This window comes from Rattus norvegicus, chromosome 2 (genome assembly GCF_021556685.1).
Source record: "Rattus norvegicus strain SHRSP/BbbUtx chromosome 2, alternate assembly SHRSP_T2T, whole genome shotgun sequence".
NCBI classification, from domain to species: domain Eukaryota; kingdom Metazoa; phylum Chordata; class Mammalia; order Rodentia; family Muridae; genus Rattus; species Rattus norvegicus.
The window spans coordinates 145,748,474-145,776,361 of NC_141535.1; the positions used below are offsets into that span (position 1 = coordinate 145,748,474).

General features: G+C 37.5%; 1 non-coding gene across 1 annotated transcript; it reads right to left on the minus strand.

The window, feature by feature from the left end:
• Positions 1-21,403: 21,403 nt before the first annotated feature.
• On the minus strand, positions 21,404-21,509 carry Rnu6-173 (RNA, U6 small nuclear 173). Its single transcript, XR_015678620.1, has one exon. It is a non-coding gene; the product is annotated as a U6 spliceosomal RNA (small nuclear RNA).
• Between the last annotated feature and the right edge of the window lie 6,379 nt (positions 21,510-27,888).

A 27,888-nucleotide genomic window follows, 5' to 3' on the forward strand; every position in this document is an offset into this window, starting at 1 on the left:
CATAATTCAGAAACTGGAAATTGATGATGAATTCTCTTTAGTCTTGGTTCATATTTCTTTCAGTGCATTCACTACAGTGTAGGTACCTACTGACTTACCTCCTTATGTAAGTGGTTGAAACAAGAGGGGTTTGGAAGGAGTTGGAAGACTTAAGAGTGGTCTGTCATAACATCCTCTCTCACATTGGGAAAGGGAGTGAGTTAACAGTGAGGCTCTCTTGAAGATCAGGTCAGTGTGTTTTCAAGTTATACAGTAGCATTCTGGACAACACCAAAGAAAAGGAAAATAATAAAAAAGCAAAAAGCAAACAAAAGAACAAACAAAAGAAACCACAAACCCTCATTTAACCAAACATGTTATTCATGATAATACTTGCTGTTTATCTTTGGTAAATTTCCCCCAGACACTACTTCAGGCACTACTTCATAAAATGTAAGCTTTTCAAATGACCACATTTTTTGATTTTGCTATTTTTCTGAAATCAACTCTACTTTGTAAGGCTGAAGCAAACCAGCACCTCAGGTCCAATTGTGTTTTTATGTAATTATCTGCCCTTTAAGCCTGTATATCCTAGGTTTTTAACTTATTAATATCAAACCCTTTTGTTCCCCTGCTTACAATGTGGCAGTGACTTAATTCTTGGCTTAATTACACATGGCTTTTTCCTATGATTTAAATATGTAGTAGACAAAGCTTTAGAAAAAGACTTACAATTCACATATTTGTTTTAAAATATTTATTATGATACACAGTTCACCATAGCATTATGTTTAAAATGTATCCCAGGAAGAACTTGTTTATTAGCATTAACTCATGAGTCTAAGGTAAAACTATGGCATTACTTCACTGCCCATCCTTTCCTTAAAGAGATGACTAAGCTGTGTGCCTGGTGACTTGCCTGTTAGTCTTGCTATTTAAATAGCTTTAAGAATGTGAGGTCACTTTATTTTTCCTTTACTCCCATTAATTTTTTGTTCACTTAACATCCTCACCATAGACCCTCTCCTCTCAGTCCCTACCCCTCACACAGCTTCTTCTCACTCCTCTTCTCTTCTAAGAAGGGAGCTCCCCAGTGCCAACCCACCCTAGCATATATAGTTACTGCAGAACTAGGCACATCCTCTCCCACTGAGGCCATACAAGATTTCTCAGCTAGAGGGACAGAATCTACAGGCAGGCAGCAGATTCAGGGTCAGTCTCCTGTTCCAGTTGTTGAAAAAGCCACATGAAGACCAAGCTTCAAATCTGCTACATATGTGTAGAAGTGCCTAGGTCCAGCCCATGCTTGCTCCTTGGTTAGTTTTTCAGTTTCTGGATGCCCTCAAGAGTCCAGATTAATTGACTATGTTGGTCTTCCTGTGGACTCCCTATCCCCTCTGGGGCCCTCAATCCTTCCCCCAGCTCTTTCACAAGATTCCCCAAGCTCCGTCTAATATTTGGTTGTGGGCCTCTGCATCTGTTCCAGTCAGCTACTGGATGAAGCCTCTCAGGGGGACAGTTACGCTAGGCTCCTGTCTGCAAACATAACAGAGTATCATTAATAGTGTCAGGGATTGGTTCTTGCCCATGCGATGGTTCTGAAGTGGGCCATTTCCTCTGTCTCTGCTCCATCCTTAACCCTACACTTCTTGTAGGAAGAACACATTTTGGATGGAATTTTTTGTGGGTAGGTTGGTGTCCCTATTCCTCCACTGGGACTCCTGCCTGTTAGGTGGGCACTTCAGGCTTCATATTCTCCACTGCTAGGAGCACAAAATTCATTCTTATAGATTACCTGGAGCATTTTCCATCCTAGATTTCTGGCATATCCTCGAGATGCCTCCTAATCTTACTGCTAATTTCCTTCTGCTCAGTCTCTGGGCCCTCTCACCCTGGCTCTCCTTACTTCTGACACCCCTTCCTCTCCCCATCCTCCTCCCATTCAGTTCTCTCCTTCAATTCACTTCCCAGGTGACTTAATATCTCGATACCGTGGGAAGACATATTCAGCAGCTCTGCATTTCTACTTTTGTTATGGACAGAGGCATCCATTATCCTTAGGACAACTAAGACTAATTTTTCAAAGATTTTTGCACAATGAAAAGCACAGGCAATTAGGAGTAAAACAGCCCTTCTCCTCGTACCCTTCCTTAGTTGAGCCTATGTCACTGTAATCAGATACCTGACAGAAAAAACAAAAACAAAACAAAACAAAAACTGAAAGGGAACAAACATTTCTTCTGGCCCATGGTTTCTTAGGGTTCAGACTATTACTAATTAGCTTAAGAGTAAGAATAGCATAGTGGCACAATATTTTAGAGGTGTAGGCTGCTCAGTAGATGACCAACAAGAATCAAAGAGGGACACAGAGGAACTAGGGCAAGATATTGTTCCAAAAATGTAGCGGCCTGCTTCCTCCGTCCAAGCTGTTTCCTCTAAAATTTCTACCAACATTCAAAATAGTGCCAGCACTTCAGGACCAACCTTTAAATATATGAGCATCAGGAAGGAACATTTCAATTTCCAATCAAAGCATCCCAGAAGAGAGAACTAGTTTATTTTATTTCAAGCCTAATAAATATTATCTCTAGCAGTGGATGAAGATGAACTTGTTGCTTTTGCAGCCTTTCATAGAACATTCGAGATGTTGAGTTTGGTTTCTCGACTATATCACAGTCATAAAATGAGAAGGTGGTTTCATGTCTCATAGTTTTTGTTATTTGTAAGTGATTAAGTGTTTTGTTTCTTTGACAAGATTCATATACCTTCTGCTGGTCATTTTGATACGGTATTGGGTTAACTTCATAGAGTACTATGACTTGCATATTTGATCCTTTTAAGTTAGGGAGCTGATGTATTAGCTGGTTTAAATATGTAGTTTTTAAATTCTCAAGCCAATGAAAAATAGAGTCTTGGTTTATGTGTTCAAGTACATCTAAACATCTGATGGTAAAAAAAAAAAATATACCAATACGCTGAGAGCTGGTGGTTAGTCAGACATAGTCAGACACATGTCTGAGCATGTGTTACAGTTTGTATCTAGACTGTCTCCAAAAGGATCATGCACTTAAAGTTTATCCCTCTACGTATGACTGGCAGGCAATAGTAAAAACTCTTAGAGATCATCTAGTTGTTGGAAGCAGGTTCTTTAAAGAAACTGTAAAATCTCCACCAACAACAACACCTGCCTCCTCTTTATTTCATTTTTCTCCATGAGATGGAGGAGTTTCTTTGGCTATGAAGTCTTACTCCTAGAGACCTGAAATCAGTACACTAAACAACAGTACAGGAATCTACAAAACTGTGAGCGAAAATAAACCTTTCAACTTTTTAACTAGATTATCTTAGGTATTTTGTTATAGTATTGAAAAATTTATGTGTACTCATAGGTTGTCTTTATAAATGTTCTAAAATATGAGCAGATTATATAAAGTTACATGATTTTTGTTTAGCTGTAAAAGAAGAGATTGAGAGAGTATAATCTGCCAAGACTTGGAAAACCGGAGAATGAAGATACATACACAGGTATGTTAGTGGGATGACAATTGAAAAAAATATTTGGTTTCACAGTTTCAGAAATTTTAGTTCATTGTCAGTGAGGACCTGGAGATACAGAGATGATTGTGAGAAAGGGAGTGATAGAACAGCAAGTTTTCTCACTACATGATAGCCAAGGAGAGACAGACGAAGATAGGCCTGGGTAACGCACCCAGTGACCCACTTCCTTTAATCATACACCACCCACCTGCCAGTTTCACCAGTCCCTAATGATCCATTTCATTATGAATCTAGCAATGGATTAGTCAATTATAATCCAATTGCTTCCCAAGTTACATCAACTAGCTAGCAATCAATTTTTTAACATATGAGCCTTTTAGGAGGTGACTCAGATCCATATAACAAGAAGATTTAGTTTTTATAAAAACTAAAACTTTTGTAAATAAAAATATTTTATACTCTGGAAACAGAGTGCTAAGAGAGTTGTTATTGTTATTAATAGTGGCACAAAAGGGTGGCAGAAACAAGAATTCTTCTTTGTGTTTGGCATGTCCCTCTACATAGTTTCATAGAAATTCTGTCTGGTACAACTTACATTTTGTTTTTCCTATCAGAAGAGTAGCAGAGGTTATGGTGCTTAACAGATGGTACAAAAGGGAGCCCCAGTGTCAGCCTGGTGGCAGGCTGTGATACCTCTGTGGAACCTGCCTGTTTACACATGGGATAGCTATGAGAAGCAGGTTGGCCAGGTGGCTCTCAGAGAACTAAGTTAGTTTTTTATCAGGCTGATACAACACTGAAGCAATTTTGGTGATTATCTTGGTGTGGCCCCACTTGTACCCATTGCTACTGAGGCATGAGGAAATGTAAATTACACAGTAAATACTTTGAAATGTGATGACCATTGTAGCAGAGCCATGAAAACTGAGTGGAAAATACTTGATTTTTAAGAGATACTTAATACTTAAGGATTTTTAAGAGATGAATAGTCTTTCTAGTACTAATAAATAAAATTCTTTTAGCTAATAAATAAAATTCTTCACTGAAAACGAATATGCTCTACAAGTTGACCCTTTATAATTCTGAATTGTGGATGCCAAATAATCACAATTCCACAGTCAGGTTACAGATAGGCTACTACCATTTGTTGAAAGAAATATGCTCAAGAGAAAGAGTTGTGAGTGTTTGTGTGTGTGTATGTGTGTGCGTGTGTGTGTCTGTGTGTGTATGGCCATGTGTGTCTCTGTGTGTGCATATGTGTGTTCATGTGTGTCTGTGTGTGTGCACATGTGTGTCTGTGTGTGTGCATGTGTGTCTGTGTGTGTATATGTGTGTGCGTGTATGCATACGTGCGTGTGTGTGTGTGCGTGTGTGTGTCTGTGTGTGGGTATGTGCATGCGTATCTTTGTGTGTGCACATGTATGTCTGTGTGTGTGCATGTGTGTGTTTGTGTGTGTGTGTACATGTGTGTGTGCGTGCATGCATGTGTGTTTGAAAAATCTCCAGTGTTTGTATACTCATGCATATATATGTGCTTCCTGGTTGTTCATGTCTATCAACTTGACACAAGGTAGAGATATCTCAGATTAACCTTCAATTGAGAAAATGTATACATCAGATTTCCTGTAGGCAACTCTGTGAGATATTTTCATGAATGATGATTGCTGTGAGAGAGTCCATCCCACTAAGTGGTGGAGCCAGCTTGGAGCAGGTGATTGTATAAGAAAGCAGGTTGAGCAAACAAGTAAGCAGCATTCTTCTATGGATTCTGCTTCAGTTCCTATTTCCAGGTTCCTCCTTTTTCTGTTCTATCTTCCTTTAAAGATGTGCTGGAATATGAAAGTGTAACATGACATAGACCCTTCCTTCTCTAAGTTCCTTTTGGTCATAGTATTTATCATAATTCTAGAAGCCAAACTAAGGCACTGTATGTGTCTGCACATACATTCTTTCAGTCTTTTATTGTGTTTTGCACACTAAATATAACATCATTCCACAAATTTTCTATATCCATTTCATATTGTCATTGAGCATTTAACCCTTTGATTTTCTACCTCTGATCTTTTGTAAAAATGGTTTGGAGATTTTGCTGTTTGATAAAGCTATTATGGACATCCTAAAAATACTGGAATAATTCTATTTCAGAGGACCTGCTCTTTGTTCCCAGAACCCCCATCAGGCAGCTTACAGTCTTTAGTTTCATCTACAAGGGCATCTTACTCAGCTGACATTCACATACACATGTACGCATTTGCACATGCCCACAATAGGCCTACACACATAGATAATTAAAATTAATAAAAATAATTTTTAATAATATAAAAGAGAGAGAGAGTGATTTTTAAAATGAACTTATCCAAACTACTGAACAGTCATGACTGTTTACTCCTAAGTGCGACCAGTAATCCTTGCTCAATATTTTTCCTTTCTCATTGGTAACTGCATTTATTTTGCAGTCAATATATACTACCTTCTATGGCATCATAATTCAAGGTAAAATGTGTTAGGAAACCTGGAATAACTAAATGTTATGCTACCTCTTTATGCCAAGAGACTTTGATACTTCTCCCATTAATAGTATACTATGTATTTTTTTCTTTGAGCTTCAGTGGCTCACAAATAAAGCAGGAACAATGTTATCCCTTCTTTGGGCAAATTTTGAACTCATAGTGATTATGACAATATGCACAAGACCCATACAAGCTCAAACCAGATACAGTCTTGGCACAAGCATTTGATGGCTTCTAGAAGAAGGAGAGTCAGTTTTCTTAAACCGGATGACCCTGTTGGGTTGACCACATTCCAGGGCAGGCCCCACTCACAAGATTTTAAGACACAAAAAATAGATTAGATTTTTTTTAAAGAAAACTCAAAGTTGGGTAGATAGGAAACTAAGAGTGGGTGGATAGATCTGGGAGTAGTTGGGTCATGGCATGAATATAATCAAAATACACTGTATGAAATTCTCAAAAGATTTAGTAAAAACTATTTTAAAAATATAGATTTATCCAACATTAACATTAGAAAAATTATATCAATGTTTCAGTGGTCTTTGAATACCAGTAACTTTTAACATTACTAACTGTAGAAACACTAGCTAAGTAATAAAACGGTAAGTCATAGCAATCCTTTTCAATATCTGTAAATATAATATGGGTAATTCATAAACAGGAGCCTCCCAAATGAAGAATTTTATTCTCGGCCTCCCATTGTTGGAAAAAGAAGAGACTTAGGGTTGTGCCATTAAAAATATTAAAATTTCCCTTTTGTAGAAGGCTTTATGTTACTACTTAATAATAAAAATTCTGTAGTGAAGGGAAAGCATGCATACAGTTTTATTAAGAAAGTAAAAAGATTGAGCTAACATTTTTGGTATGATTCTCTGAATCTCTGTCTACTTCATTAGTCCTCAATGCTGCACTCTTTGGGTGGTGGTATTTAAGACTGTTCATTCCTCACATTGCTCATTTCTCACGTAAGAGAAGGAATGAACTCTTAAGCTATTGTTCTCTAGACAGAACAGCCCAGCTGTGGATTAGAATTGTACAGAAAATTGGCTAGAAAAGAAGTTATAAAAATTGTATTTGCCTTTGAAATACAAAATTTATCTTAGACTATATGTAATGTGTGTGTGTGTGTGTGTGTGCGCGCATGCGCGCGCATGTGTGATATAGGCATACAATCCTTGACATATCATTATAACAACAAAGTAACTCATATTTTTCTCTAGTTGTGTCTCTTAGAAGCTTACCTTGTAAGCCTCCCCCACTAAACTCTAAAGGTCAGGGAGGCACTGTGTCTACTTTACCATGTAGCTTTGTTTTACAGGTCACAGCGAGGAGGGTACAATGCATGTCAAACTAATGAAGTGACTTGTAATTACTGTCTCCTTTCCATATCTTAACACAATTGGTAAGGGCAGGCTTCTCTCATTCATTAGTTATCCATTATTTTAGGCAACATTCTTCTCTCTTTGCAGAAACCCTTTTCACCTAAGCAAAGTGCACAGTGTTCATTTGTTTGCCTAAGTCAAGAGGTTTTTGAACAGCCCCCATGCTGGTGGACCTTTAACAATTTTAAGCACTTATCCACACCCCATATTTGAAATTCCTTTTTCCCCTTTGGCTATTGTCAACTTATTCCACCCTTCTCCTCTTAGGTAAAAACATTTCTCTTTTGTGTTTATATTACTAAATCTTGCCTACAAGTCTATTTACCTATCACTTCACTTGCTCTTTCTGGACATTTTCTTCCACTCCTTGGCCTTCAGTTGCCAAACCTTAGCTGACAAAACCTCAATCATGTTCACTTTTTGTCATTATTTTCTGAACCTTTTTTTGCATAGTTAATATCTTAATTTAGGTATAATTTAGAACAATTTTAATTTCAAAAACAAAGGGACCCTAGGTAGTTTAAACAAAATAAAAGAATGGGAGAAAAGATTATTTGCTGGAGATATTACTGGAATATGTCAGCAATTCTGAAGGGTAGGGAATGGTTACATAAAGAAACCAAAGTCCAAAGAGAAGGCAAGAAAATTTGCTTTCTGTCTCAACCTGGATCTCTCCTCCCTTGTCGGTCTGCTTATGCCTTTACTCATACTGGTCACTTCTTTCCCCTTTACTTCAGTGGTCTACATGTTTAGAAATTCCCAGCTTCAGCCATTCAGAGAAAACATGTGTATTGTTCTCTCTGTTCTACTGAAATAATCTGAGATAATGACACCTAATGGGATATGTTAAAAAGAGGTTCTACCCTAATATGCCCACTCTACATGCAGAAAAGAATTTGTTAGAAAAAAATGATAACTTCTTGAAACCCATGTGTAGTGAGAAAGACATGCTTGAAGAGAAGAAAATGGTAAAGAAATAAGATTCATCTGAACAGACAAATGCATTCCCATTTTACTATCCTAGAAACTTGGCACACAGTACCCAGGAACCAAACTTAACTGTTGTGAACTGACTCGACTCAGCCCTCCCTCCTGAAAAAAGTGGGGGGGACAATCTGTGTCCCTTCAGGAATGCTATGATTCTGCCCTGTTCTAGATAGGAATTCCTGCACTCACCCATCAATATACTAGCCTGTCAGTTAAACACTGAATCACCTAATGGTTCTGTCTTTCCCAACCTTTTGACACTACCTCCCTCTCTTCCCTAATGGCTTGTCCCTTCAAATTCATCATTTGTTTTGTCAACATCCACCCAGCAAATTTTACCACATCCTTTTCATTTAAAAGCCCTCACAACATATACAATAAAACAGATGGGTGGGCCTTTTGTAGCTCCTGCTAATTCAAGATCACTAGCACCTTGGTAGGTGTCTCTTTTTCAGGAGTCTGAATACAGCGTCTACATAGCACCCCAGGCTTATATTTGTGTCCATTTCTAAACTTGAAATGACTTAGCACCTTGCTCACTTAACAAAATCTTCTAAATCTTCTGAGTTTTACAATTGTAATTTAAAATTGCAATCCACTCCAGTCACTATTCCCTCCGAAAGGCCTCTCAGCACATTGCACAACAAAGTGAGCCCTCTCACCTACCTCCTTTCACCTTCAGATCACATGTCCAGTTCCTTTTCAGTTCTTCTGTGCTTGTTCTGTGCATAGCACAGTGGCCACTTTCTGCATATTGTCCTTTCTCCTTTAGAGCTTCAGACAAGGCCTGGTATAGAGAAAGCGCGCATGAAAACATAAGTATTTTGACTGCTGACCACAGACTTCCAAAGCATTTTTAAAGTACAAGGAACCTAATGTGGGTAGATTGCCTCATGAGAAAAATCATTCAACTTAAAAATAAGCCAGCTCTCCCTCTGTAATCATTGCACACTGCAACGGGACCAAGACTAGTTTACTTCGTTAGAGAATGATATTCAAATAAACAATGTTATTACAAGTCAGGTAACAAACCCTGGAGACTCAAGAAAATGCTTCTGGAGAAAAGAGAAAAAAAACTAACTTTGGTAGTTGTTGAGCATGAGAAATGAGCTACCCAAAGCAGAGGGTGCATAGTTTTAAATGGAATCCAAAAGGTCATCTAGATGAACACTATGCTTTTTTCTTAATTCTTAATAAATATGGTACACACTGTATAACATTCTGTTCTCTAACTACTAAATTATTTTTGTTAATTTACAGCCCCAGTCATGATTTATGATGCCTATAAAAACCAAACCTAGACAAACATTCTCAAACACACAAACACTCATCTACACACGGCTGCAAGTGTGCTCTATCATTTCCTTGGCTTGGCTTTCAGGCTCACAAATCAAGCTAAAGGTGAAGATTAACATGTGCTGGAATGAGGGTTTACCAAGGCTTAGAGGTGGGTATAAGAATCCCTTCATCAGGTCCAAAGTCAAATACTAAACCAAGACAAAGTGATTTGTTCTGCACTCTTTTTAGAACCCACTCATCGTGTACTTTAAAGCCAGCATAATAGCAAAAACCTTGCAGAGAACGCAGTGTTGCCATGCAACCCATTCTCAATTAAGGCAGGAACAAAACTGTAATTACAAGTCGGGGAATTTGAAAGACTGAAGCCCACCGAGAGATGAAGACTACATTGCCCCATTCCATTACTTTCTTACAAGCACTGTCATTGTGCACATAGTAGGATTGACCAAGGCTCAGGCCTGCTTTAAGAGCTGCTTTACAGCCTTGGTTGCAGCCATCTGAATGACAGATTATATGATTCCAATGGAAACACCAGACTTTTGTTGTGAGGCCTCTTCTTTTTTATACAATGACTCCTGGCCTGTAAGATTTTGCATTGGAAGATGTAGACTTTAAGGCTATGAAGGTGATCTGCCTGAGGTTGAGATTGCAGCTCTTATGACATTTGTCCTTCTTTCATGTGCAAACACAGCAATAACATGCCATCTGTGAACCAGAAACCTGGCCTCACCAGAATACAACCCAGTGGTGCTTTAATGATAGATTTCCCAGACTCCAGACCAGTGAGAAAGAAATGCCTGAAATTTGCTACTTTCAAAGTAGATGAAAATGTCAATAAACTTTACAGAAGATACTGCTTTTCACTGACTTAAGTCACTTGGTTAAAAAAAAAAGGAAGGGAGATGGTTATAGTTCCAAATGTTACTTTCAAAATATTATTTTTTTGCTGTCAGAATTAGCTCCAAAATATACACCTCCACTAGATTAATTTTACCATCAAACATTTGGAATTTCTTATGTAAACGCCTCAAAGTTGTTCTCTTTTACTTTCAGTAATATTATTTTTTTTAGTTATATTATTTTGAAAATGCATTTTTAGTTCATACATAGTAGATGAGTGACTAATAACATATAGGTATATTCATGAGTTCTTCATTCCTGTCTATTCATGACCTCTAGTTTTTATTTGTCTGATAGGGGAAAGAGCTCTAGGGAACAAGATGATCTTTCTATTCATGATCTGTAGATGACATATTTTATAAGAATAACATCACTATTGATCATAAGACAACTGAGGATGTGTGTGTGTGTGTGTGTGTGTGTGTGTGTGTGTGTGTGTGTGCATGTGTATGTATGTGTGTGTGTTTGGGTGTTTTAACCAGGACAGAACAGGATTCTATTAGTTCAATTGCAGAAAAAACTGAATTAGTGGAATCTCTTCTATTCTAACAAGGTCTTTGTCATTCTTTGAGAAATAAATAAATTTAAGTATAAATTTGCCATCATGATTTTTAAATCTAACATGTCTTCTTTTTTTTTTAAGCTCTCTTGATTAAATCATGGGTCTGTCAACCTCTTACTATCTTTTTCCCTCAGGGCAACTTTTTTGCTAATGTCAACTGCATATGTACATATCATACTTCAATTTATTAACAAAGATATCTTAATAATAAATTCTCACAGTAAAGCAATAATTCTGTTTGCACTTTAAAGATAAAGTTAATCGTGACCTAGGGACTTGTCAACCATTCCAGAGCCCCCGAATTTATTCTCTGTCAACCTGATATTGTTCGTCTTAAACCAGAGAGGTGACTAGACTGGGCTCAAGAGTTGATATCCAAGGAATAATTTGGGAGTTTATTTAGTTCATATTAGTTGAATTAATATTAATTAATTTAGTAAACTGATATTGATATCTTTTTATTGGTTGCATAGCATAGTTATTAATCTGCATCTATCATACTCCAAAGAGTAGGCTTGGCTTTAAAGAGGATGATATTTACTTCCCATGTGTATTACAAAATAAATCTTATCTAGACATGAAAAGGGGGAATTTTAATCATGGAGCTCACAAATGAAGAAAAAAATTAAAGAGTATACTACCACTTAAAAATTATAACCTAGATCTATAAAATAGCTCTTTTAATAACTTGCATTTTGAATAATAAGAAGTAAAATGGCTGCTGCCAAAATCTTTAATATTCACGAAGAACCGGGATTTAAAATTCAGAGGCTGTTTCTGAATGAACACCAGTTCTCACTGCTTTTCTTACACTATCTGCTTTTGTTTTATTAATTGCTTATCATCCTTTTGCCAGAAAAATATAGTACTTTGTGTTAGAATAACAAACAGAAGGACTGGTTTCAACAACCGTTTATTATTGCTCAAAACATTATAATTAACCCTGCTCCATTTGTTCTCACATATAAACACTGTGGAAGGGAGAACTAATGACTTCTCAAAGGAACAAATAATTCAAAACTGTACCTAATAATTTATCGGTGTGCATGGCCTAACTACAAGAGCTATTGCAGCCAGAACTTGCTCGAAGCTTTTGGCTCCTGGGATACAGAGCAGGCATTAAAAGATGGTTACCAGAAGCAGACTCTATTTTTAATTAATGAGATTCAGATAGGAGAGAACAGTAGAGGGAGATTTTTTTTGCTTCCTTAAAATTTCATTTAAACAATAGTCTCTCAAACCAAAAGCATCATTCTGAAAGCCATAAATAAACATTCTTTGAAGCCACTCCTTCCTCCAGAGCTTTGACACATGCCATTTTCCTGGAGACACTTACACGGAGTAATATTGTATTTCCAACTAATCAACACTTCTGATCAGGTCCTCTGTGCACACCAGCTTCACCAGCAGCAACACTCTCTTGTTTTTCCCTAGAAACCTGTGTTTGCTCAATAGGACCGAAATTACTATGAGAGGAAGTGTTATTAGTAATTCAAATAAGTTACTATACAATAATGACATGGCTATGATCATAATAATTTTTATGCCAATTTTTATTTTGCCAATTCTATCATTACTGTTTAAGATGAGTAAAGGGATTTTCTTTCTTTTTTGTTTTTCTCTTTCTTTAAATAAATATAAACCCATAAAAATAAAACCTTTAACATGTCAGGAAAACACCACCTCATCACTCTCAGCTCAGAAATTATTTTCAGTTTGAAAACTATTTCAAGTTTCCTTTCAAATAATGAACAATAAATGAATTACTCCACAAGAATGAATTACTATGTCTTACTTTACCATAAACAATGAACATATATCAAACCTTTGCTATTATAAATTGTTTATGAATGTTGACTTTATTTTTACTTTTGATTTGTTTTTTCACTGTTTTCTTTTTTTTTCCATTTTTATTTAATTGGGTATTTCTTATTTACATTAATGTTATTCCCTTTCCCTGTTTCCTGTCCATCAGTCCCCTAGCCCCTCCCCCTCCCCTTTTATAAGGGTGTTCCCCTCCCCACCCAACCCCTCTTAATGCCCCCCATCAATCCCCTATACTGTGGATCAAACCTTGGCAGGACCAAGGGCTTCCCCTTCCACTGGTGCCCCAACGGTGACTTTTATCAGTAAGATTCAGCAGCTCTGTTAAATACTTGATTGACAATCTAGTCAGAGGTTTAGGAACTGCTTCATAGGATGTTAGTACATTATATTTATTCTTTTTATATTTGTGTCTAAAGCTATGATTTAGGTCCATGCTAAAAAATATGATGAAGTCAAAGGAAAGGAAGTTTTCACATAGTAGTTAGGGTTTCTACTGCTGTGATAAAACACCATGACAAAAAGCAACTTGAGGAATTTACCCTACAGTTTGTAATCTATTATTTAGGTACTCAGGGGAGAACCTGGAGGCGGGAACCAGAAGGCAGGAGCTGAAGCAGCTGCTTTCTGACTTGCTCCCTACAGCTTGTTCATCAACGTCTTTAATAATATCCAGCACAACCAACAGTGAGCTGAATGAACCCACATCAATCAGGAAAATGCCCTAAAGGCTTCCTCACAGGTCAATCTTGTAGGAGTCCTTTCTCAATGGAGATTCCCTAACAAATGATTCTGATTTTTATAAAGTTGACATAAAACTAACCATTATATACAGTAAAGATTGTAAGGGCTCATAGATAGCTCAGCAGTTATAAGTATGTGCTTGTTCTTCCAGAGAACCAAGGTTCTATTCCCAGCACCCACAACAGCTCACAACTGTCTGAGACTTTAGTTTCAAGGAACCTGACACCTTCACAAAGACATACATGCACGCAAACAACAATGCATATAAAAGAAAAATAAACATTTTTTTGAAAAAGGATCGTATGGCAGATAACAACTTTTTGAACTCAGGGTTAAAAGTTCATGGCAATAAATGTTTGTAGTAATAATCCCAGATTTCATAGGTTGATACAGTGACAGGTTACAGTAGCTAATCTACATGGAAATTACAGGATTCTGAACATTAGAGAGCTCATGAAAAGGGTTCAATTGATTTCAAGCCAGAAAACATTTTTTTATTATTTTATTGAACATCTATGTGAGAGACACAAACATTGAGAAGCCCTGTCCCAGGAGAATAGTATTCGTACAATCCTTCACTTGGGCTATTACTTTCAATTCCTAATTAGCCTCAGCTTCTACCTCTACTCATACCCAATTTATGGCTCGCATTGAAAGCAAACTTTCTTGAGAGAGAGCACTGTGACACTGTACTCTAACCCAGTCACTCACACCCTAGTTAACTTCAGGTACAATGTAAGATCCAAACCAAACCCTCCAGATTCTCTATGACCAATCTTGCCTCCCTCCCTGTACAAGGCCCAGTGGTTTTTGGCCTTTAGAGTACTGGATGCTAAGTCCTGTTCTTTGTCGGCCTTTATTTTTCCGTGAGATGTATACAAATGCATCCTTAGTGTGCCTAACGCCAGCTCATCTTTAGGTCTCAGTTTACAGATGTTTTGTACCTGGACTGCCAACCTGAATTCTGTTCTCATAGAAAAGGCTCTGCACACTTAATTGATGAGGGTATCTATCTCTGTAACAATTTAGTTGTCATCTCTCCCTGAAGAATATGAGCTCTATAAAAGCACAGACTGCATCAAACCACTATATAATCATTGTGCATATGGTAATGGCATAATATAACATGGACTCAAAATGTATTGTGAACAGCTAGAATCTGAGTGACGAATACAATAAAAGTGCCTGTAGAGTACATCACCTTTCTTTAAATAAATTAAAATTAATACATAAATCTTTAGTCCTTGTGACCAGTCTCTAAATTGGTATGTATGGAGATGATAAAAAGGGTGGTCTTTTCAGAAAATTTGACATAAAGAAGTTTCTACATAAGGCACAGACATGTCCTAAAAACAAGGTAGAAAAGAAGACAAAGCAAATTTACTGATTTTATCTTATCAGCCATATTTAAAATTCTTTTCATGTTTATGTTTTATTTTCTTTTTAAGTACTTTAATATTTCCTGGAAGGAAGACTTTCTTCTCTTCAAAAATATCAGAAAAGAAGCATCTCCTATGCAGATCCCTGAGCTGCCAGGTCTTGGCTTTCACTGGGTTAGCAGTCAGCCATTGAGCTAAGAATAGAAACAGAGACCATTCTGCCCACATGGAATTCACTTCTGACTCAACCCTGAATCCATATTACTTTAGTAATAAAAAAGTTTTCCTTTCTATAGAGCTTTTGACAGTTAAGACACTGTTTTTTTTCCTGTTCCAGGTCATTCAGTTGTACATTAAAGATAAATTTGAAAAAAATATATTGCGTAGGTGCAGTAAACATGATGTAGTTTCCCGAACCTAATCTAAATGAAAGTTACTTTAGGCGTGAGATAATTGCATAAGAATAGTTCTCATCATACAGAAATGATCTTATTTAACATCCCATGCAGTCACAATCATTAGAATTGACACAAGTGTATCTGTGTACTGATGATGTAGCTCATTATCAGAGCATTGGCCCAGCACTTGCTGGGGTATCTCTTCAGCTCTACAAATAAAGAACACCCTGAAGGAATGAATAAACAAATTGTGTGCTTTTAGTTTCTAGATAAATAGAAACTACTTTGACACCTCAAATTTAGAAAGATGTTAATTTTGGGCTAATATTGCTGCTATAAATTCTAAGTAGACGTAAAAACCATATCTTTTCTAATGTGTGCAGTTAAAGACTCGTGAAATGCTGCTTTAATATGAAGCCAATTTGCATCATTGTGATGAGTGAATAAAAATGTGTCTACTTTTTCTTTAGAATTCATTAAAGCCATAATAAAATAAAAGAATAATAAATAATAATTATTTTATTTCTTAAACATCTGCCTTATGAAAGAGAGATGCAACTCAGTAATAAAGGGATTGCATAAAATGCATTGGAAGACGTCTAAGTAGCTACCACCCAAAAGAAGAGGAAAGCAAAAGACTTAATATGTGTGTGCTTTCAGTATGGCACATGAAAATATATAATCATTTTCAGAAATGTCATTGTTTTAGAAAGCATTAAATAATCCTCAAAATATGGTAGGAAAAGTAGGTAACTAATAACGGTCATTTGTGACACAGATCTGAAAAGAGTCAGCAAGACTGAAGAGCATTCTAACAGGAAAGCTGTGGAGAAGGTGCTCAAAGGAAGACACAGGAAAAGCAAAATGCCTGGTAAAAAGTGGTAATAAGTTCACAGTTGCTTCAGTGTTTAAATGTACCACTGTTAAAATTATTATATTAGTAATTAAGTGACATATATGTAGCTAGCAAACTGGAACAATGCAAAAGCACGGAATGTTAAGGAAGCTTTATCCCAACTCAAGCTACCTTGTTTCTTCACATTCCTACAGAAATAATTCATGAACACATACAAATATATATTCCCATATTTATTATAGAAAAATGTCCCTGAGCCTAACCTTGCTTTTACATGTTTGTTTGACGGACTTCATGAGGTACATACATGGACAGTGATTATAGGATCAAAAAGAAACTGCATAAAATTTTATGATTAGAAGATCCTATTTTATAAAATAAATTTTCCATAACTTAACTGAATAGCTCATTCTTTTTTTTATTATTATTAACTTGAGTATTTCTTATATACATTTCGAGTGTTATTCCCTTTCCCGGTTTCCGGGCAAACATCCCCCTCCCCCCTCCCCTTCCTTATGGGTGTTCCCCTCCCAACCCTCCCCCCATTGCCGCCCTCCCCCCATAGACTAGTTCACTGGGGGTTCAGTCTTAGCAGGACCCAGGGCTTCCCCTTCCACTGGTGCTCTTACTAGGATATTCATTGCTACCTATGGGGTCAGAGTCCAGGGTCAGTCCATGTATAGTCTTTAGGTAGTGGCTTAGTCCCTGGAAGCTCTGGTTGCTTGGCATTGTTGTAATTTTGGGGTCTCGAGCCCCTTCAGGCTCTTCCAGTTCTTTCTCTGATTCCTTCAGTAGGGGACCTATTCTCAGTTCAGTGGTTTGCTGCTGGCATTCGCCTCTGTATTTGCTGTATTCTGGCTGTGTCTCTCAGGAGCGATCTACATCCGGCTCCTGTCGGTCTGCACTTCTTTGCTTCATCCATCTTGTCTAATTGGGTGGCTGTATATGTATGGGCCACATGTGGGGCAGGCTCTGAATGGGTGTTCCTTCAGTCTCTGTTTTAATCTTTGCCCCTCCCTTCCCTGCCAAGGGTATTCTTTTTCCTCATTTAAAGAAGGAGTGAAGCATTCACATTTTGATCATCCGTCTTGAGTTTCGTTTGTTCTAGGGATCTAGGGTAATTCGAGCATTTGGGCTAATAGCCACTTATCAATGAGTGCATACCATGTATGTCTTTCTGTGATTGGGTTAGCTCACTCAGGATGATATTTTCCAGTTCCAACCATTTGCCTACGAATTTCATAAACTCGTTGTTTTTGATAGCTGAGTAATATTCCATTGTGTAGATGTACCACATTTTCTGTATCCATTCCTCTGTTGAAGGGCATCTGGGTTCTTTCCACTTTCTGGCTATTATAAATAAGGCTGCGATGAACATAGTGGAGCACGTGTCTCTTTTATATGTTGAGGCATCTTTTGGGTATATGCCCAAGAGAGGTATAGCTGGATCCTCAGGCAGTTCAATGTCCAATTTTCTGAGGAATCTCCAGACTGATTTCCAGAATGGTTTTACCAGTCTGCAATCCCACCAACAATGGAGGAGTGTTCCTCTTTCTCCACATCCTCGCCAGCATCTGCTGTCACCTGAGTTTTTGATCTTAGCCAATCGCACTGGTGTGAGGTGAAATCTCAGGGTTGTTTTGATTTGCATTTCCCTTATGACTAAAGATGTTGAACATTTCTTTAGGTGTTTCTCAGCCATTCGGCATTCCTCAGCTGTGAATTCTTTGTTTAGCTCTGAACCCCATTTTTAAATAGGGTTATTTGTTTCCCTGCGGTCTAACTTCTTGAGTTCTTTGTATATTTTGGATATAAGCCCTCTATCTGTTGTAGGATTGGTAAAGATCTTTTCCCAATCTGTTGGTTGCCGTTTTGTCCTAACCACAGTGTCCTTTGCCTTACAGAAGCTTTGCAGTTTTATGAGATCCCATTTGTCGATTCTTGATCTTAGAGCATAAGCCATTGGTGTTTTGTTCAGGAAATTTTTTCCAGTGCCCATGTGTTCCAGATGTTTCCCTAGTTTTTCTTCTATTAGTTTGAGTGTGTCTGGTTTGATGTGGAGGTCCTTGATCCACTTGGACTTAAGCTTTGTACAGGGTGATAAGCATGGATCGATCTGCATTCTTCTACATGTTGCCCTCCAGTTGAACCAGCACCATTTGCTGAAAATGCTATCTTTTTTCCATTGGATGGTTTTGGCTCCTTTGTCAAAAATCAAGTGACCATAGGTGTGTGGGTTCATTTCTGGGTCTTCAATTCTATTCCATTGGTCTATCTGTCTGTCTCTGTACCAATACCATGCAGTTTTTATCACTATTGCTCTGTAATACTGCTTGAGTTCAGGGATAGTGATTCCCCCTGAAGTCCTTTTATTGTTGAGGATAGCTTTAGCTATCCTGGGGTTTTTGTTATTCCAGATGAATTTGCAAATTGTTCTGTCTAACTCTTTGAAGAATTGGATTGGTATTTTGATGGGGATTGCATTGAATCTGTAGATTGCTTTTGGTAAAATGGCCATTTTTACTATATTAATCCTGCCAATCCATGAGCATGGGAGATCTTTCCATCTTCTGAGGTCTTCTTCAATTTCTTTCCTCAGTGTCTTGAAGTTCTTATTGTACAGATCTTTTACTTGCTTGGTTAAAGTCACACCGAGGTACTTTATATTATTTGGGTCTATTATGAAGGGTGTCGTTTCCCTAATTTCTTTCTCGGCTTGTTTCTCTTTTGTATAGAGGAAGGCAACTGATTTATTTGAGTTAATTTTATACCCAGCCACTTTGCTGAAGTTGTTTATCAGCTTTAGTAGTTCTCTGGTGGAACTTTTGGGATCACTTAAATATACTATCATGTCATCTGCAAATAGTGATATTTTGACCTCTTCTTTTCCGATCTGTATCCCTTTGATCTCCTTTTGTTGTCTGATTGCTCTGGCTAGAACTTCAAGAACTATATTGAATAAGTAGGGAGAGAGTGGGCAGCCTTGTCTAGTCCCTGATTTTAGTGGGATTGCTTCAAGTTTCTATCCATTTAGTTTAATGTTAGCAACTGGTTTGCTGTATATGGCTTTTACTATGTTTAGGTATGGGCCTTGAATTCCTATTCTTTCCAGGACTTTTATCATGAAGGGGTGTTGAATTTTGTCAAATGCTTTCTCAGCATCTAATGAAATGATCATGTGGTTCTGTTCTTTCAGTTTGTTTATATAATGGATCATGTTGATGGTTTTCCGTATATTAAACCATCCCTGCATGCCTGGGATGAAGCCTACTTGATCATGGTGGATGATTGTTTTGATGTGCTCTTGAATTCGGATTGCCAGAATTTTATTGAGTATTTTTGCGTCGATATTCATAAGGGAAATTGGTCTGAAGTTCTCTTTCTTTGTTGTGTCTTTGTGTGGTTTAGGTATAAGAGTAATTGTGGCTTCGTAGAAGGAATTCGGTAGGGCTCCATCTGTTTCAATTTTGTGGAATAGTTTGGATAATATTGGTATGAGGTCTTCTATGAAGGTTTGATAGAATTCTGCACTAAACCCGTCTGGACCTGGGCTCTTTTTGGTTGGGAGACCTTTAATGACTGCTTCTATTTCCTTAGGAGTTATGGGGTTGTTTAACTGGTTTATCTGTTCCTGATTTAACTTTGATACCTGGTATCTGTCTAGGAAATTGTCCATTTCCTGAAGATTTTCAAGTTTTGTTGAATATAGGTTTTTATAGTAAGATCTGATGATTTTTTGAATTTCCTCTGAATCTGTAGTTATGTCTCCCTTTTCATTTCTGATTTTGTTAATTTGGACGCACTCTCTGTGTCCTCTCGTTAGTCTGGCTAAGGGTTTATCTATCTTGTTGATTTTCTCAAAGAACCAACTTTTGGTTCTGTTGATTCTTTCTATGGTCCTTTTTGTTTCTACTTGGTTGATTTCAGCTCTGAGTTTGATTATTTCCTGCCTTCTACTCCTCCTGGGTGTATTTGCTTCTTTTTGTTCTAGAGCTTTTAGGTGTGCTGTCAAGCTGCTGACATATGCTCTTTTCTGTTTCTTTCTGCAGGCACTCAGCGCTATGAGTTTTCCTCTTAGCACAGCTTTCATTGTGTCCCATAAGTTTGGGTATGTTGTATCTTCATTTTCATTAAATTCTAAAAAGTTTTTAATTTCTTTCTTTATTTCTTCCTTGACCAGGTTATCATTGAGTAGAGCATTGTTCAATTTCCACGTATATGTGGGCATTCTTCCCTTATTGTTATTGAAGACCAGTTTTAGGCCGTGGTGGTCCGATAGCACGCATGGGATTATTTCTATCTTTCTGTACCTGTTGAGGCCCGTTTTTTGACCAATTATATGGTCAATTTTGGAGAAAGTACCATGAGGAGCTGAGAAGAAGGTATATCCTTTTGCTTTAGGATAGAATGTTCTATAAATATCCGTTAAGTCCATTTGGCTCATGACTTCTCTTAGTCTGTCGACATCACTGTTTAATTTCTGTTTCCATGATCTGTCCATTGATGAGAGTGGGGTGTTGAAATCTCCCACTATTATTGTGTGAGGTGCAATGTGTGCTTTGAGCTTTAGTAAGGTTTCTTTTACGTATGTAGGTGCCCTTGTATTTGGGGCATAGATATTTAGGATTGAGAGTTCATCTTGGTGGATTTTTCCTTTGATGAATATGAAGTGTCCTTCCTTATCTTTTTTGATGACTTTTAGTTGGAAATTGATTTTATTTGATATTAGAATGGCTACTCCAGCTTGCTTCTTCTGACCATTTGCTTGGAAAGTTGTTTTCCAGCCTTTCACTCTGAGGTAGTGTCTGTCTTTGTCTCTGAGGTGTGTTTCCTGTAGGCAGCAGAATGCAGGGTCCTCGTTGCGTATCCAGTTTGTTAATCTATGTCTTTTTATTGGGGAGTTGAGGCCATTGATATTGAGAGATATTAAGGAATAGTGATTATTGTTTCCCTTTATATTCATATTTGGATGTGAGGTTATGTTTGTGTGCTTTCATTCTCTTTGTTTTGTTGCCAAGACGATTAGTTTCTTGCTTCTTCTAGGGTATAGCTTGCCTCCTTATGTTGGGCTTTACCATTTATTATAAAAATATGGAATGCTTCACGAATTTGCATGTCATCCTTGCGCAGGGGCCATGCTAATCTTCTCTTATCGTTCCAATTTTAGTATATGTGCTGCCGAAGCGAGCACAAATAGCTCATTCTTAATATATATTTTTTCTTCCCACTATTTGCTATATCTAATACAAACCATATTGTTTTTATGGTTTGTACATACATATCTTTGTGTATTCAGTTTCAAAATTAAGAGGAATTCCAAGAAGTTTAATGAGGGTAGCATAGTGTTTGAGTTTTTGTTTTGTGAGATAACATTGGCTCTTCAAAGCACATACAATTAATTAAACTTAATCAAGAACCTGATCAATCTATATTATATATACAACTTTGAAATTTTCAAAGATTAATATAAAATATATTTTGAAAGCCATAAAAGAGTTAGCACCAACAAAATGGCAGCATGTAACCCTCATTTCCAACCCCAAAGCTAGGGGTAGAGAAAAGCAAATCCTAGGCCATACAATTGCCCAGTCTAGCTGAGTTGTCAAACTCTGGTGTCTGTGAAAAAGAGAACATTTCAAAAAAATCAGGCGACAAGTAATTGAAGAAGATGCCAACATCAACATCTCTCCTCCCTACATGCATGCAAACACACACATGCCCATACTACACACATGTATGTACACACACACACACACATACACAGAGAGAGAGAGAGAGAGAACAAAAAGTCAGCTAACTCACTAAATTATAAAGTCTAAACTATGAATTCTGTGATAACATCAGACGAATAAAATTTCACCACAATGAAAATGAAAAAAAAGCTATCCCTGCCAAACTGACTGTGTAAGCTATGAACTTTTATACTTCCATAATTCTTTCTTATGTCTAATAATTGTTTATCAGATGGTTCTAGTCACTGATTGTTTTTAGTCACTGTGGTGGTTTGAATAAATCCTCTGCATGTAGTTCTATGTTGAATTTTGTACCTTGATGTGTCCTATAAATAAAGATTTTTCATTCTTCTTTTTTTTTAAAGGAATGCCTCTAGGGGCCCATATATTTGAATGCTTATTGATCAGGGAACAGAACTATTTCAGAAGGCTTAGGAGGTGTGACCTTGTTGGAGGGTGAGCTTTAAAGTTTTAAAGCCCATTAGTCTCTCTCTCTCTCTCTCTCTCTCTCTCTCTCTCTCTCTCTCTCTCTCTCTCTCTCTCTCTCTCTGCCTATGGATCAGGATGTAGTTCACAGCTACTGCTCCAGCATCTGCCTACATCCTACCATGCTTCCTGCCATGCTGATAATAGACTAAACCTCTGAAAATGTAAGCCAGCCTCCAATGAAATGCTTTCTCTTATTATAATTGCCTTAGTAATGATGTCATTGAACAGTAACTAAGACATAGTTCTCCAAACTGAAGCCATAATGTACAGGAAACTGTCAATAGGGACTGCACTAAACTTGATCAAGTTTCTGGAAAACTAAGTATTCAGATACAATTCTGTTTAGTACACCATCTTTTTAAAGAAACTCACAAAACTACTCTAGAAAGCAAAACCTTCTCTTCTAGAAATTACCTACGAGGCACCATGTTTGAATGAAGAGATTCATATTTTTTCAGATTTTGGGGTATGGAATCTTGCTAAAAATTGTATTAACAATATTAAATGATCATCTTATATTCAGAAAATATATTTTACTATTCAAACTATATTAATCAATACAAGTTAATCATTTGCTACAAGAATTCTAAAAACAATTTAAAGATAGGGACCATTACCCAGATGTACATTTTAGTCAAATGTCACATTATTTCTGAATGGTCTGGAGCAGATAGCTTTCCTTGGTATATTGTCTTATCAGATAATATTAACAAGAAAATTTGTGTACAGTCAATAGAAAGAAATCATAGCTTTCCTTTTCTTTACTAGAAAGCCAGAATGCTATACAATACTATGTTAAGGTTTATGACTCCTATGTATAGACTGAAATATTTACCTAGAAGTGACCATCTGGGAAATTTAGAACATCACTCTCTTACCAAGAGTATGACTTGGGAGGTACCTGCCCGTTCTGAGCATGACTGAATCTTGCTCAGCCTTGCTTTTTATGCTGATGATTATGAAAAAAGAACTCCATTCTAATGGCCTTCAAGCCTGTGATCACCAAACATGGGTAGCTTAACATTAATATCACCAGAGTGATTTTTTCTTTTACCCTGTATCATACATGATATCACCGAGATGTGTGTTGCTATTTGATTCCTCTAGCACTGAAATGAGTGTGGGTTCTTATGAAGACTTCTGCCCTAGGACAACATTGAGGTGTCCCATTTACTTATTATGAAGCTTGCCATTGGTCAGCCATTATATCTAATCTAACTGACCTAGAACCTTTTTTCAGTGTCCTCCATGTTCAAATATCCATCAAAGGAGGGGTGTCTCATAGAGCTGAGGAATCTCCAGAGCATTTTTGGCTTATGTGTTGTTGCTATGAGACAGAGTCTGTTGTGCCCTCCAGGCTGGTCAACAACTCTCCAGCCTCCAGTTTAATCCTCCATACTGCTGGGCTCACAGGCATACATCAGCACGCCTTACTGTGAAGATACTATTTTCTTGTTACTAGGATTCTTGCTTTCTTCTTCCCACTAGAATCAATTCTGGACTCTGCCCTGTAATTTTGTAGTTTGTAGTTCTCTCTGAAGCAGAATTCAACTCAACAAGCTTACTACTTGCATGAAATCTTGTTCCAATGACAAATTTCATCAGTTCAAGCAAAGCAAACACTTTTGAAGGCTTGATTTTTGAATTGAAGTTTCCTTGGTTTCGTGACAAGGCTCTTGTTGGAAAATCATGACTCTGGTTCACTCAAGACTAAAGTATTAGTGATGAGAGTCACGAATTTTCCATTTCCATTGTTCTCTGGTGCTTTCTGTGCTCCCAGGGGTGAATTATGCAGAGGCAGAGAGGAGATGATTTTCTCCTACCTTCTTTTCAAATTACAGCATGAATAATATTATCTGATATTTAGTGCTGGTTCACAAAAAAATGTACTTAGTTTCTTATTTCAGAAGGATTTTTTTCTTTTAAAAAATGACTTGCTTTTTATACAGATCATCCCAGACTTCATAACTGCAGCATAGTTAGCTGTATTTGTAGATGACAAAGAGGAAAATAGGAGAGAGAGAAAAGTAGGTACCAACAAGAAATAGTGCCTTTTAGTGAGCTAGATGCCTTTCCATCTGCACAACCTTATGATGTGTTGAAGATATACTGCAACAAGTTCATTGTGTTCGGAAGACACAATTGTGTGATCACTGAAAAATCTGATTTTATTTATTTATTACATTAAGGCATGTAACATCTCATTGTCTTTACTAATAAATAGAAATAAATGTCATTGATCTATTCAATAACAATTTATTTTTATTAATTATTTTCTTTATTTATATCCCAAATGTTGTTCCCTTCCAGTCCCCCTATCAGAGTTCTCCCCTCTACCCTCCCCTTCACCACAGAGTGTGTGCCCCACCCCTCAGTATCCCCCAAACCTGGGGCATCATGTCTCTATAGAATTAGGTGGACCCTCTCCCACTGAGGACATTAAAGGCAGCCCTCTGCTACTTAAGTGCCAGGGGCCTCAGACCAGCCTGTCTATGCACTTTCGTTGGTAGCTCAGTCTCTTGGAGTTCCTAGAGGTCCAGGTCAGTTGACAATGTTGGTTTTCCTATGGGGTTATCATCCCTTTCAATTTCTTCAATCCTTTCCCTAACTCTTCCAGACTGGTCCCCAACCTTAGTCCAAAGTTTGCCAGTAAATATCTGCATCTTTCTCAGTCAGCTGCTGGTATAGACTCTCAGAGAACAGCCATGCCAGGCTTCTGTCTGCAAACATAATAAGTCATCAATAATAGTGTCAGGGTTTGGTGCCTACCCATGGGATGGATCCCAAGTTGGGTCTGTCACTGGTTAGCCATTCCTTCAGCCTCTGCTCCATTTTTGTCCCTAAATCGCTTTTAGATAGGAGCAATTTTGAGTCAAAAGCTTTATAGGTGGGATGATGTCCCATCCCTCCACTGGGGGTCCTATATGACTACTGGAGGAGGTCTCTTCTGTATCTATATCCCCACTGTGGAACATTTTGGCCAAGGTCACCCACATTGAGTCCTAGGACCCCCTCTCAACCCCATCCAAGGTCTCTGGGACGTTCTAGAGATTCCCCCACCCCCACCCCACCTTGTAGCTGCATATTTTCACTCATAATCCTGGCCCTCTGGGCCTGTCTTCTGCCCACCCCCCCCCCATTCCTGTACCTGATTCTACCCACTATTCCCTTCTGTCTCCACTCTCCCATTCAGGTACCTCCCTATGTCTGCCTTCCATGACTATTTTGTTCCACCTTCTAAGTTGGATTTAAGCATCCTCACTATGCCCTTATTATTTAACTTCTTTTGTTTTGTAGAGTATATCATAGATATTGTGTACTTTGTGGCTAATATCCACTTATCAATGAGTACGTCCTATGCATGCCCCTTTGGGTCTGGGTTACCTCACTCAGGATGATATTTTATAATTCCATTCATTTGCCTGTAAAACTCTTGATGTCCTTGATTTAATAGCTGAATAATATTCCATTGTGTAAAGCAACCACACTTTTTGTTTCTTTTCATCCACTGAGGGACAATTGGGTTGCTTCCAGTTTCTGTCTATTACAAATAAGGCAGATATGAACATTGTGGAGCATGTGTCCTTGAGATATTGGGGAGTGTCTTTGGGTATATGCTTAGGAACAGTATAGCTGGGTCTTCAGGTAGAACTATTTCCAATTTCCTGAGGAAATGCCAGATTGATTTCCAGAGTGGTCGTACAAGTTTGCCATCTCACTAGCAGTGCAGTAGTGTTCCTCTTGCTCTATATCCTTGCCAGCATCTGCTGTCACGTGAGGTTTTGTTCTTAGCCATTCTGATTAGTGTAGCATGGACTCTCAGGGTCGTCTTGATTTGCATTTCCTTGCCTCTCCCTGATGACTAAAGATGTTGAGCATTCCTTTAAGTGCTTCTTGGCTATTCCCCAGTTGAGAATTCTCTATTTAGCTCTGTACCCCATTTTTAATTGGGGTATTTGTTTGGCTTTTTGTTTTGTTTTGTGTGTGTTTGTTTTGTGTTTTTGTTTTGTTTTTGTTTGTTTGTTTGTTTTTTTAGTCTAACTTCTTTAGTTCTTTTATTTCAGATATTAACCCTCTATCAGATGTAGGGTTAGTGTTCTTTTCCCAATACTAAAATGTAAACTATTGGCATTATCTTGACCAGAGCTCTCCTCTCAAAGTCTGCAAGAAATCATGGAAGCTTGACCAAACCTTCCCTGTCTCCCAAGACATTAGAGCGGAAGGGTAGGCAGCCTTAGTTCTTGCTGACTTCTTTCCTAAAACCTATAAAAGAGGACCTGAGAATCTAGTATAGGGTGAAGTGCCTGGAAAACAGGATTGTTTCACTCATCTTGAAATACCAACTTCTGTTCCTAGCACAGAATAGTGTTCAGTTGGAAGGTAAAAGAACTTTTGGAGGGTTTATTTAGAAGAAATTAAATAGTTCTACAAGGGACTTAAGACCCTGTCTGGTATAGAAGAATGTTGAATGTTTGTCCTCCACTCCTTGGTTTTCTTTCCTGTAACAAGAGTAAAACTACCAGCTTATTCTGATATATGAAATGTCCAAAGGTCTAGTAAAAACTACCTTTAGAAATCAAAATATGGATTTATTGAAAGCTACATATTTTCCAAGTAATAGTTCCTTTCAGTATATTCACATAAATGTCAATAATATATTAAAATAAGGAAGATACCATATGAACAAAGTTTGAGCAGAAAATATAAGTAAAATGAGAGATTATCATTAAATAGCAATGCAATGCAAAATGTGCAAATTTATATGCGAGGGCTCTATAGATAAATTCTACCAAAAAGCACACAGAGGATGACAGGAATGAATAATGGGAAATTACAGGACGCTGAAGGGCAAGACCTATAATCATGTATTCACACATCAGTTTACAACTAAAACATAAGCTCATGCTCCTGTGGAGCCAGTGAGGGAGGAAAATAACCTACTGCTTGGGTTATTTTCAGCTCGATACTAAACCCAGAATAATTGGAAATATGCACTGCACCTAAAAATGTTTATATTTTTGATACAGCATGTTTCTAATTGTATATTACCCAGAAATAATTATAAAACTATGGCAACACACATACACACACACACACACACACACACACACACACACACACACACACACACACACACGGATGCTCATTTTTGCTTTATTTTGATAGCTCTCATTGGAGAAAATCTATAAATGAATTTGATGGAACAACAAGAAGCCTATATTAGGGATAAATTGAAATGTAAGGGCCTGTGGAAATGGTTAATCTGCATTGCTAATTTTAAACCTTTCTTCAACTATAAAATTGAGCTATTAGGGTTTATATAAAATAAGCCTAAGATCATATGCTTGA